Below are 12,768 nucleotides of genomic sequence, written 5' to 3' on the forward strand. Positions count from 1 at the left end.
TTTGCAAGCCAAAATAAGAGCAATGTGGAAAAGAGATAGTTCCAAAAGAAGTAGGAGGAACTGGAAAAAAAATACAATCGTACTTACATTTTTCTACCAATATATGTAATCCTGTATTTATTTACTGACATTTGATTACCGGGAAAGTCCAGCTTGGTAGGAGCCCATTTTTCAGCAGAGGTCCAGGGAGAAAAGCTCCAAAGTATAACAAAACATTTTAAGAGCAATAATTTTACAGCCTTTAAAAATAATACAAAAAAGAAATGCAGTTTAAAGAAGTATACCAAATTAGACATAATATGAAAACACTGGTTAAGAACAGATACAAGTTATATGACAATGAATAATACTTAAAGAAACCTTAGCCAGTTTATAGAGAAATCACAGGTAAGATGGTATAATACAAATGGGAATTGCAATAAGAAGAGAGAGAAACACAGGCTTATAGTATGTTTAGAGAGAAAGCCAGGGGAGAGAAATTGATAGAAGTAAGGAAGTGAGTAAAGAAGGGAGAGTAAAGGGGTGTAAGGTATGAACAGGTATTAGTTTACATTCAGGGATATAACTTATCCTAGCACTGAGCAAGAACAGAGCCAGCTTGTGGCTAGGAAGTCCTTATGAATGGTTTTGAAGGATGGGAGGGAGGGTATTGACCTGATGGATACTGATAAGGAGTTTCAGGCCTTAGCAAGATGTTATGAGTATAGAAAATGCAAAGCAGATTTGATAGATTTGTGGACAGACAGGAGTTTTTGGTCATTGGATCACAATGATCGATTGGGAACATAGTTGTGTTGAATGTTATTTAGTGCTGGACAAGCAGATGAATCCTGTATAATTTTATAGGTGGTAAGAAGCTGCATATATGTTAGTTGATGGGGTAGTTCTAACCAATTTAGACTTTTTAGTGCTATACAGTGGCCATTATTGTGAATAATTTGCATGAAAAGTGACTTCAATGGTTGTATTATCAAGAGACAGAAGACTTCAAATTTTGTTTTTTCATGGAAGAGGGATTTGGGGAAAAAAGTAGTAGTTTGCTTTTTTAGAGTTGAACACAAATTGTGACTTACAAAGCCATGTTTCAGTTGCTGTTAAAGCTTCTTGATTAATTTTTTGGAGGTGTGTTACACTGTCAGATGTGCAAATAAGTGTGGTGTCATCTGCATAAGGTATTACGGAGGCCTGTTGTGTGGAGGGTGTTGGTGAGAATGTTAAATAAAAGGGGACCAAGGATACAGCCATGAACGTAAAGTACAACGGTGGTGACTGGAAGGTACGGAGACAGGGTGGTGTGCAATTTTGCTGACTGATACCTATTGGATAGGTAGCTTTTGAACCACAGAGTGGTGAGCTGAGCTAGACCTAGTGAGGACATTTGAAGTAGAAGTTTGCTGTAACAAACTGTGTCAAAGGCTTCGGACAAGTCTAGAAATAAGGAAGAGACTAGTCTGCTGTTATCTCTAGCTTTATTGATAATATCTATAATTCATCCTCAAGTCAAATTATAATAGACAGTAATCCGTTTATACAGAACCTGCTGGAGGGACAGGTTCCTAACCCAGAAACTACCCATACTCTGGAATAAACTTCCCATTCATGTCAAACAGAGCACTTCACTAGCCTTCTTCAAGAAAAATCTTGATGAGTGGACGGGTAGCAGGAAATTCACCCCGGGGATCATTCCATCAGCCTCACTCGATAGGGGTACAAGAACTAATGTCCGGCAACAGGACTGGGAATATTCTTGGGCTAGGCTTGTGTTGGCTCCAGGGCCATTAGCCTAGTACTCACCTATGAACCCAGTATAAAGCAATTAGCAGAATGGTACAAAGCAGAACAAGATTTATTTAATTTCCTGAATGCAGAAACCTGTTAGACAGGAAGATGAAGTAACTGGCATAGTAAGGGGTCCTCAGAGTGCAGGGACAACTCTGTCAGTGGGGGGTGTGTGTGTTAGAAAATAATTTCCACAACAGGTAGGCAGGTATTTCACTAGATGATGTTAATACATAGCAACGTTCATTTGCTTTCTGTATGAATTGCAGGAGGAGGCAATTCTGTGAACACTGCAGCTTCAGAGGAGAGCACTCTTAGCAAACACCAAAGACCAAGCACAATATTTACTCCATGAACTTTAAGCATTCCTATCATGGTATTAGTAACCAGAAATATCTAAAGAAATTAAAAAAAGTAGCGAGGGTGATGTTCTGGTCTGCTGCAATGCTGACACCTTCTGGTGAAAGAGATTATGGCATACAAAACTAAGGAGCCCTCTGAATTAGTTAAACTGCGCTTGAATGCTGCGTTATTTTACAGGTAGGTGAACTTCAGGCCTTTCTACAGTCACAATCTTATTACATAAGAAGTAAAATAACATTTAAATTCACAAAACAATGATGATACAGGTTCAAATAAACATTCAATGCAGAGACAGTAAGATAATTACATTAGACGTACCAAGATAAATGTTATAGCATATTTAAACGGGAAAAGTGCAAAGTAGCTTAGAAGACAATGTGAAAGCATGGCTTCTTTAGTAAGGAATTCCTTGCAGGAGTTTTTGAAATTACACACAGCTGTTTGGGGTTAGTATAATAGTGAAGATGTTAACCTCACAGACACAAGCTACCAGGTTTCATTCTTAACTTTGGAAGGAAAATTGTTTATGCTTAAAATGGCACACATGGGCAGCTAGCCTAGTACTTACCTCCTGGGTGAAAGGAAAGGCTAAGAAGCAAATAATAACTCCCACGCACCCCACAAATAACAGGTAATCAATGCTTGACTCTTATTCAACCTATTTTTTAACTTCTGAAGGAAGAGACCCGCTCCCATGGGGTGATGCTGGATAAAGATGCAAAATCAATGTAGGCAAGGTGAAACAAACCGGTCATTGGAGCAGCTGGGGAGGCAACAGGATGGTTTAAGATCATGTAGAGTTAGGAGAAATAAGGATAAAAGCATGCACACACACACACACACACACACACACACACACACACACACACACACACACACACACACACACACACACACACACACACACACACACAAACAGTGCATGTTAGCAGTACAGGTGTAGTTTCATGCAGAAAACTGCACCACTAATTTTAATGTTGTAAAAGGCACAGTAGAGATGCCTTAACAGTATTACACTGTTGACATAATTTTATTATTACAGCATCTCTACTTCTGGAAACAGACATTACTACACTACATTCAGTTCCAGCCATCTGATACAAAGCAATACAGGCTGTTTTGTTACTTTATGGTCAATGACACAGAACACCCTACTTCCCCATTATTTGCTTCATGCATTTAGGATAATATTTAACATTAGGTTTAAATCTGTAAAATTAGACACACAGCCTCAACAGTTATGCTTTGTCAAGAAGTTAAAAGAAGAGAAGTTCTTTTTCTACATTCCCTTTCCAGAAGACCAACTCCAATTTCCAGTAAAGTGCATTTAAAATCCTTACTGTTACAGCACATGAGAATAAGTAACGCAGGTGCCCTGAGTAGAATGTTGACTCTGTGATGCTCACCAGCGTAATACAAGTGCCCTGAATAGAATGCTGAGTCTGTGATGCTCACCAGGACTAACACAGGTGCCCTACTTAGAATGCTGAGTCTGAAATGTTCACAAGGAGTAACACAGATGCCCTGCTTAGAATGCTGAGTCTGTGATGTTCACAAGGAGTAACACAGGTGCCCTGCAAAGAATGCTGAGTCTGTGATCCTCACCAAGAGCAACACAGGTGCCCTGCTTAGAATGTGGATTATGTGATGTTCACCAGAAGTAACAAAGGTGCTCTGCGTAGAATGCTGATTCTGTGATGCTCACCAGGAGTAACACAGGTGCCCTGCATAGAATGCTGAGTCTGTGATCCTCACCAGGAGAAACACAGGTGCCCTGCTTAGAATGTGGATTCTGTGACGTTCACCAGAAGTAACAAAGGTGCTCTGCGTAGAATGCTGATTCTGTGATGCTCACCAGGAGTAACACAGGTGCCCTGCATAGAATGCTGACTCTGTGATGCTCACCAGGTGTAATACAGGTGCCCTATGCAGAATGCTGATTCTGTGTTGCTCACCAGGAGTAACACACGTGCCCTGCAAAGAATGCTGAGTCTGTGATCCTCACCAGGAGCAACACAGGTGTCCTGCTTAGAATGTGGATTCTGTGATGTTCACCAGAAGTAACAAAGGTGCTCTGCGTAGAATGCTGATTCTGTGATGCTTACCAGGAGTAACACAGGTGCCCTGCATAGAATGCTGATTATGTGATGCTCACCAGGCATAATACAGGTGCCCTGCATAGAATGCTGATTCTGTGATGCTCACCAGGAGTAACACAGGTGCCCTGCATAGAATGCTGATTCTGTGATGCTCACCAGGAGTAACACAGGTGCCCTGTATAGAATGCTGAGTCTTTGATGCTCACCAGAAGTAACAAAGGTGCTCTGCATAGAATGCTGAGTCTGTGATGCTCACCAGAAGTAACAATGGTGACCTGCGCAGAATGCTGAGTCTGTGATGCTCCCCAAGAGTAGCATAGGTGCCCTGCATAGAATGCAGGTTCTGTGATGCTCACTAGAAGTAACACAAGTGTGCCCTGCATAGAATGCTGATTCTGTGATGCTCACCAGGAGTAACACAGGTGCCCTGCTTAGAATGTAGAGTCTGTGATGCTCAGCAGGAGTAAAACAGGTGCTCTGTGTAGAATGCTGAGTCTGTGATACTCACCAGGGGTAACACAAGTTCCCTGCATAGAATGCTGATTCTGTGATGCTCACCAGGAGTAATACATGTGCCCTGAGTAGAATGCTGACTCTGTGATGCTCACCAGAAGTAACACAGGTGCCATGCATAGAATGCTGACTCTGTGATGCTCACCAAGCATAATACAGGTTCCCTGAGTAGAATGCTGACTCTATGATGCTCACCAGGCATAATACATGTGCCCTGACTAGAATGCTGACTATGTGATGCTCACCAGAAGTAACACAGGTGCTCTGCGTGGAATGCTGAGTCTGTGATGCTCACCAGGACTAGAGGTTTAAAGAACAGAAAATGGCTGGATGGCTCACCGGGTTTACATATAGAGACACACATGCACACACACAAATTAATTTTACGTGTGTGTGTGTGTGTGTGTGTGTGTGTGTGTGTGTGTGTGTATATATATATATATATATATATATATATATATATATATTATATATATATATATATATATATATATATATATATATATATATATATATATACATACACACGCACACACACACACACATACATACAGTGGATATAAAAAGTTTACACGCCCCTGTTAAAAATGCCTGGTTTATGTGATATAAAGAATGAGATCACAATAAATAATTTCAAAACTTTTCCCACCGTTAATGTGACCTATAACCTGTACAATTCTATAGAAAAACAAACAAATCTGTTAGGGGAAAATATATAAAAAAATAAAAAAAAGTACAATAAGCTGGTTGCATAAGTGTACACACCCTTAAACTAATATATATATAAACATGCACATACAAGCATATGTTTTCAAAATGCATTTTCTTTGAATGCATTTTGTTCAAATCGAACAATGAATGAAATGCATATCAAAAGGAATGCATTAAAGACTGGTAATTTTCAGAGATCATTGAATACTAGGGATACAGTAGTTTTCTCTTTTCTCTGAGATTGTGCAATCTTGTTTTTGTTATATGTGTGGGAGAGTCAGCCCCCCCCCAATGAGGGAGATACAGGGAAGCTTGATCTGTTGCAAAAAAGTTATTTTTATGTTTTGCACTCTGTTTTATGAGTGCATTTTTTAAATATAATTCGCACACATTACATTTAAGCTCTTTTTTCTTATGAAATATAAAGTATAGAATGGATTAGATATGACACTCACCCCACTCCCAACTTTATTTCTTTCCTCGTTAGATATTCCCTGTGTACAGATGAAGCACCATGCTATTGTCCAGGTAATGGGCAAGGATGCTCTGTAAACTCCCTATATTTGACACCATGTCATGGTGCATATTCATGTTCCTGTATTTCTGTGTGCTCCTGGTCACTAAGTGCATCAAACCCCAAGATCACAAGCCACCATAGTAGATAACCAATGATCATGGTCTGGCTCTTCAACGACACTACTGGAGGTTGTGGTCCCTGACTTCTTCCAACCTCATAAATCCAAAAAGACAAAGCCAGCACCCGACTCCTGAGGCATATTAAAAGTTTTTTTATTAATTATTGCATAATAAGACAGCAAAAAGTAACTTAGTACACCAACATGGTTATACCGGTTTTGGCAACAGCCTTCCTCAGCAACCAAACATGATGCAAAAATGGATAAACCTAACATGCTGTCTTCCTTTTCTTATTTAACGTTTACAGATCTGGAGCGCCCTCTGGTGTATAAAGAGGAGATGCAAAACTGACAATTCACATATAACAAAAACAATTATATACAGACAACCCAAAAATGAATAAAAATACATAATTTCAGTGGGTATGCTTTAAAATTGATCATTCAAGCCAGGGGAAAAAAGAGCCCCCACAACTGAAATTATGTATTTTTATTCATTTTGGTTTGTATACCACATTCACCTCCCCGTGACCCTTTCCTATCTTACAGTGTTGCTATCACCTGCCACTGTGTTCCCCCACCTGTGTGGGTGGTGATTGTGCCCTGCCTACCCCTAAACCTGCGCAGCATGTTTACATATGATGTAAAAGGGTGCAGTTCATGCACTGCCCTGCTCATCATGGGTATGAGAAGGCACGCAACATGTTACTCTCTGCTGTCTATGTCATGAAACACAGAAGTGGACCAGACACCATATCTCTGGCAATGTCACATTGTACCATACCCCTTCTGCCTTGCCAGGGTAAAGCAGCTATCTCTTCATATGCAGACTCTGCAACTGCTTTTCCTCTGCTGACCCTGCTGTTATGCTGGACACCTACTGAGGTGTTTCCTTGCTGTACCAGCTGTTTACAACAGTACCATAATATCTAACATGGCACAGATGACAAAGACTCAGCTATAGATCTCGGGTCTGTATATCAGTGACCCATCTGAAGTGTCAAGATACAGGAAGCAGCCTTTGAATTGTCCACACTCATGCTCCACAACATGCCATGTTTCAGCATGGATTAGTGTACATCATCTCTGCCAAGGGGCTATAGAAAGGGGCAGTCATTCAGAGGTCTAGTGTATAACCAGCATCACCAACAGTCTCTTTACTATATGAGCATCCTTACGAATCATCTTAATATTTCCATCTGGGAGTTTAATTTCAAAAGTTTAATCTTGCAGTAAAGTTCAATGCAGTGTGCTGAATCATGTGAGCTGGTGGAGTGCTTTTTGTGGTTCTTTGCCCTTTTCTCTACTGTGAAGCTGTAAGTTTGGAGAGGTGGAGCCCCCCACACAGAGAGAGAGGTTGGGATATACAAGTCACTTATGGTACATTCTGTGGTTCTATAAATGGCCAAGGCATGACACAGTGTTGTTACTGGCCACTAATACAGCTGTTCTACTAGAGCTGCCACAACTCCTATCATTTCCACTCACCGCAACAAAATAAATCTTCTGTGTTCAGTATAAGCATGTGCCATCTGAAGTGCATCTGTTTTATAAGATTCAGAATTATTCTGCCAGGTTTGAAGTCATGATTTGCATAATTTATGTGCCATATTTGCATACTGGGTTCCTCTGTATCCAAAGGTTAGAGAGTAAAAAATGTTGCAGTTAATCTCTGGTTGTCAAAGGTGTACATTCTGATTCAGCAATCACTGGATGTGTGATAAGGGCTGTCAAATCTTTTTAGTAGCTACTGAGACTTAGCCCCCCTAAAGTGGAAAGTGCAAATATTCAGGAAAGGGCAATGTTTAATGATTTCATCAATAGACTAATTAACCATTATATTGATAACCATGTGGCATCCAGCCCACATGAAGTCTGTGTACACAGACCTAGATTGCTCTTTTAGACAGATAGCACTCCATTAAACCAACTCCAAACCTCACAGTTGCTTTTCCCCTTTAGCCCACATTAGTTGGCATGTGGAAATGTGAATTTGCACTGTCCATCTGTCTCTGCAGCCAGCTTGGTTGAAATGGGCATCCTAAGATGTTGTAGTAATTGCTGCATGTTTACTGAGAACCACCCACTACTTAAATTCACACAGTGTGAGAGATGTTATTATTTAATGTTATTGGAGGCAAAGCTCTCACACGCAGCCATTACAAATAACAAGGAGGCTGTCAGTACTACGCAACACCACACATAACCAGTATCACACACCTACATATTTTGATTAACAGTAATCTACCTAAACCACAAAGGCATTCTAAATGTTACTTAAGAAACAAGTACTCTCAGCAACCTCACAGACTCGAAATACAGGCAGCACCCAATATGACAGATGCATCTAAGAGTCATTGTGTCTCAATTCAAAAATCCATAAGGCAAATCTCCACACAATGCAATATCCTAGTTACAGGTAACGCCATAGTGAGACACACTGATGCGCCACTACCAGGATGTGCAAGGAGGGGTCACATGCTTATCAGGTGCCATGATATGCCATATCACACATGCATGCAAGTACACATATAACACAGTCACAGTGCATGTAGGTGTGAATTACCTGAGATGCATTTCTCCCTGGATCATATGAAGAGCAACATGATGGAGCTCTTGTGATATGTGTCTGAGGCAGGTATGAACTTAACCTTGAGCAGCATTCTGCCATCACCAAGACTGATTCCACAATACGAACAAATGAAGGACTTCAGCAACTAGCTTATCTTCTGGTGTCATTCAAAGGGGATACAATATATATCTGCTTGGAAAGAGGTGTCAGACAGTCATGACTGCTTTTGCCAGGGATGGGCTGCAGTTATTCCACCCAAGACTTTTTTATATTGGCTAAATCCTTATCCACGTCCACAGTGCCTTTAACAAAGCAGAATCTGGATAACAAAAGTATTGGTGCATAATGCTAAAAGACTAAACAAAAATCCCACTCCTCACAAGCACTTATTATTTATTTATTTATTATTTATTTGACATTTATTGACCAAGATAGTCCAACTGAGCTGTTGCACGTTTCAGTGGAAGCCCGGGGAGAAAAGCTCCATACACAAAAAATAATAATAATAAAAGAAAACATAAAAATAGTACAATATCTAGAATAGTAACTCCATAGATTACAATAAAAAAATGAACAATCTTTTGTGTCACAGGTTATGGAAAAGCATTGGTTAGTTCAAGATAGGTTTGAAAAGGCAATTAAAAGCAGTTAGTCTCAGATATTTACAAGACAGTGACATTAAGCACATCGGAGGAAGAGGTGTTTGGAGAATTCATTTCTAGAGGTCGTGTATGGAGCATAATGAGATCATTTAGGAAAAGGGTGCAATTTAAAGTGCATTATACACAGTATTAGAGGTGTCAGGGGATTTAGATTTTGTAGTCAGGAGTGCTAAAGCAAGCATGAAGGCAGATTTACCAGACAGGCTGGAGTTAGCGAGTAACAAAATCAGGAAAACTGTTTACAGTGGCAAGTCCTAGTGCTAGTTAGAATGTTTTTGAGAGCAATTTTGAATTGTTCTAGGTGGTTTATACTTCTAATAGCTAGGGAAAGTTTGTTCCAAGGAGGGGATTAACTGTACAGATTATGTCCTATTGTAGTTTTTGGCTTGTAGATTTGCAATAGATTTTGATCAGAGCTTCTGTGAGCCCTGGTAGGGATGTAGAGGGAGACAAGTGAGGAGATATCAGGACACGGACACATGATGGCTTATACAGGATGGAATGTATGAGCTGTAGCTGAGAGAGAAGTAGTTGGTGAGGAAATTCTAACCAGTTTAATGCTTTAAGAGAAAGACAGTGGTGAGGTTTAAAGGTTTGTTAGCTACAAATCACACTACTTTATTATACATGATTTCTAGTTTTTGATAAGAGAGAGGTCTGTAGGCTGGTGAGGATTTCTGAGCCATGGAACAGACTAGGGAAAAGACAGGCATGTGAATGAAAGATTTTATCCTCATTTGATAGGAATTTTTTGTTTCTGTAGAGCAATCAAAGTTTTTGATGGGTTTTCTTGATGCAATCGAGAACATGAAGGTCAAATTTGAGTTGATCATCCATTGTGCCTCCATGAAGCTTAGTATGTGATTCAACTGTGATGGAAGTGTTGTTAAGGGATGAAACAGAGAAGGAGGGTTTAAGGTGTTTGAAGGATGTAGGTAGAAAAAGCAAGAGTTTAGTCTTTTTAGGATTTAAGATTAGCTGGTTATTGGATAGCCAGTTTTCAATAGCTTTGAAGGATTTTTGGGTAAGGGTGTTCAGATCTGAGAGGTCATCAGCATATTGTATGAGAGATGATTGTGAACAAGATGTATACAGGAGGTTGGTAAAGATGTTGAACAATAATGGACCAAGTATTGATCCTTGAGGGACTCCCATCTTGACAGGGAGAGCAGGAGATAGTGTGGAAAGCCATTTAACAGATTGCTGGAAAGTACTGATACATATGCATTGACATACAGACCTGGTTCAAGAATGAGAGCATTCCATCACTGCAGGGTTCAAGACCAGTGAGAGCACTTCATCATCGCCGGGTTCAAGACCAATGAGAGTACTCCATCACTGCAGGGATCAAGACCAGTGAGAGCACTCCATCAGTGCAAAGATCAAGACCAATGAGAGCACTCCATCAGTGTAGGGATCAAGACCAATGAGAGCACTCCATTGGTGCAGTTTTCAACACCAGTGATAGTACACATCAGTGCAGGGTTTAACTCATTCACTCCAATGGATCTCAGGAAGTTTGCACTGTAACTTCCAATGGGTGGAGCCTAAGTCTTTTGAAAGAATCAAATTATATCCTCACATTTCAAACAAATGTTCATATCTCTGGAACCATATGGGTTATGAAAGAAGTATAAATGGCAAACCCTTCAGCAAAAACTATTTTTATAGAGGTAGTATTCCTTAGTTTCTAGGTCTTTTATTTTATAAGTCACAGTAAACACAGTAGCTATTATGTTTGTAATATTTTGTAAACAACTTACAATATCTCAGCAACCACTTGAGTTACACACAGACTGTCAGTAGCATTTTATTCATCTTGCTGAGAACTTTCATATGAGGCTAAGGAGTTCTATCTGTGTTACTTGGTTGTTGAGATATTTAAAAAAAAAAATAAAAACTATATTTATGTACCATGACTATATTTATGTACCATATACCATGAAAACAACAGTTAATATACCTGCAGTAGACAGAGGTGAAATATTAATGCAGTTGAGTTTGCCATTGTATAAGCTTTAAGAATAAATATTTTAAAAACTTGTACATAGCATGGTTTTGGAATTATTGTTGCAAATATGAATAAGCAATATTTGATGCCTAGAGACATCAGTAGGAGTTAAATGCAGATGCACCTGGAGGCATCACTCGGATGTAATGAGTTAAGGGCAATGATAGCACTGTATCAGTACCAGATTTAAGACCAATGAAAGCACTCCCACAATGCAGGGTTCAAGACCAATGAGAGCACTCCCACAGTTCAGGGTTCAATACCAATGAGAGTACTCCCTCAGTGCAGGTTTTAAGACCAATGAGAACACTCCCTCACTGCATGCTTTAAGACCAATGAGAACATTCTGTCAGTGAAGGGTTTAAGACCAATGACAGCACCACATCATCACTGAGTTTAAGACCAATGAGTGCACTGTGTCAGTGCAGGGTTCAAAATCAATGAGAGCACTCAATCAGTGCAGGGTTTAAGACCAATGACAGCATCCAGTCAGTACAGGGTTTAATACCAATGAGTTCACTCCATCACTTGAGGGTTTAATGCCAATGAGAGCACTCCATTAATGCAGGGTTTAAGGCTAAGGAGAGCACTCCACCAGTGCAGGATTTCAATGTCTACCACATGTTTAGGACCACCACATAAAGACAGCATTGTTTCCATATTCTTAAAAATATATATTTCACCTCCAGATTTGTTAGACAAGATAATGATCTGAACTCCTCCAAATCCAACTTACTATTGATAAAACCCCTTTTCATATCATAGTTAACTAGAGGAGCCCCTCTATGCCCCCCCTCAGCCCATTTCTCATACATAACTAGTATGGAGTCCCTATGCATTAAGCCAAACATTATTCTCCTAGGAGATTTCAACTACCCCTACATTAACTATACATCCACAAAATGTATGCCCAGAGATTTCCAGACTTCATCAAGGCAAACTCTCTGGACCACTTAGTACATATCTCAACTAGGCTGATAAAATCCTGGATTTGGTCTTTGCCAATACAGAACAGTGTGGCTTCCAACCAATTGTTATTTCCTCCCTAGTCAAATCGGACCAGAAATCAGTCATGTTTTTCCATGTGACTGAAGCCAGAAGCATCTGCCAGCACACTGCTAATCAGATATTCTAACCTGATGACCACATTGCTAATAAACAATCCTTTACTACCAAATTCTAAGTACATGTTTATAGCTGCACAGACTCATCTGTATCTCACTGAAGTAACTACAACAACAAATTTAAAAATAAATCTCTGTGGAAGAACCCAAATGTAAAACAGGATCTATGATAAAAGACAAAAAAACTAACTGCAAGTAAAAATAAATTTAACTCTCAAGATGTTAAAAATGTTCCTGATAAACTTAACAAGGTACTCAAGACCCTAATCAAATCAACCAAAGCCATATGGGGGAAGGTA

The sequence above is a fragment of the Protopterus annectens genome, chromosome 8.part0 (genome assembly GCF_019279795.1).
Source record: "Protopterus annectens isolate FY-2018-M chromosome 8.part0, PAN1.0, whole genome shotgun sequence".
Taxonomy (NCBI): Eukaryota; Metazoa; Chordata; order Ceratodontiformes; family Protopteridae; genus Protopterus; species Protopterus annectens.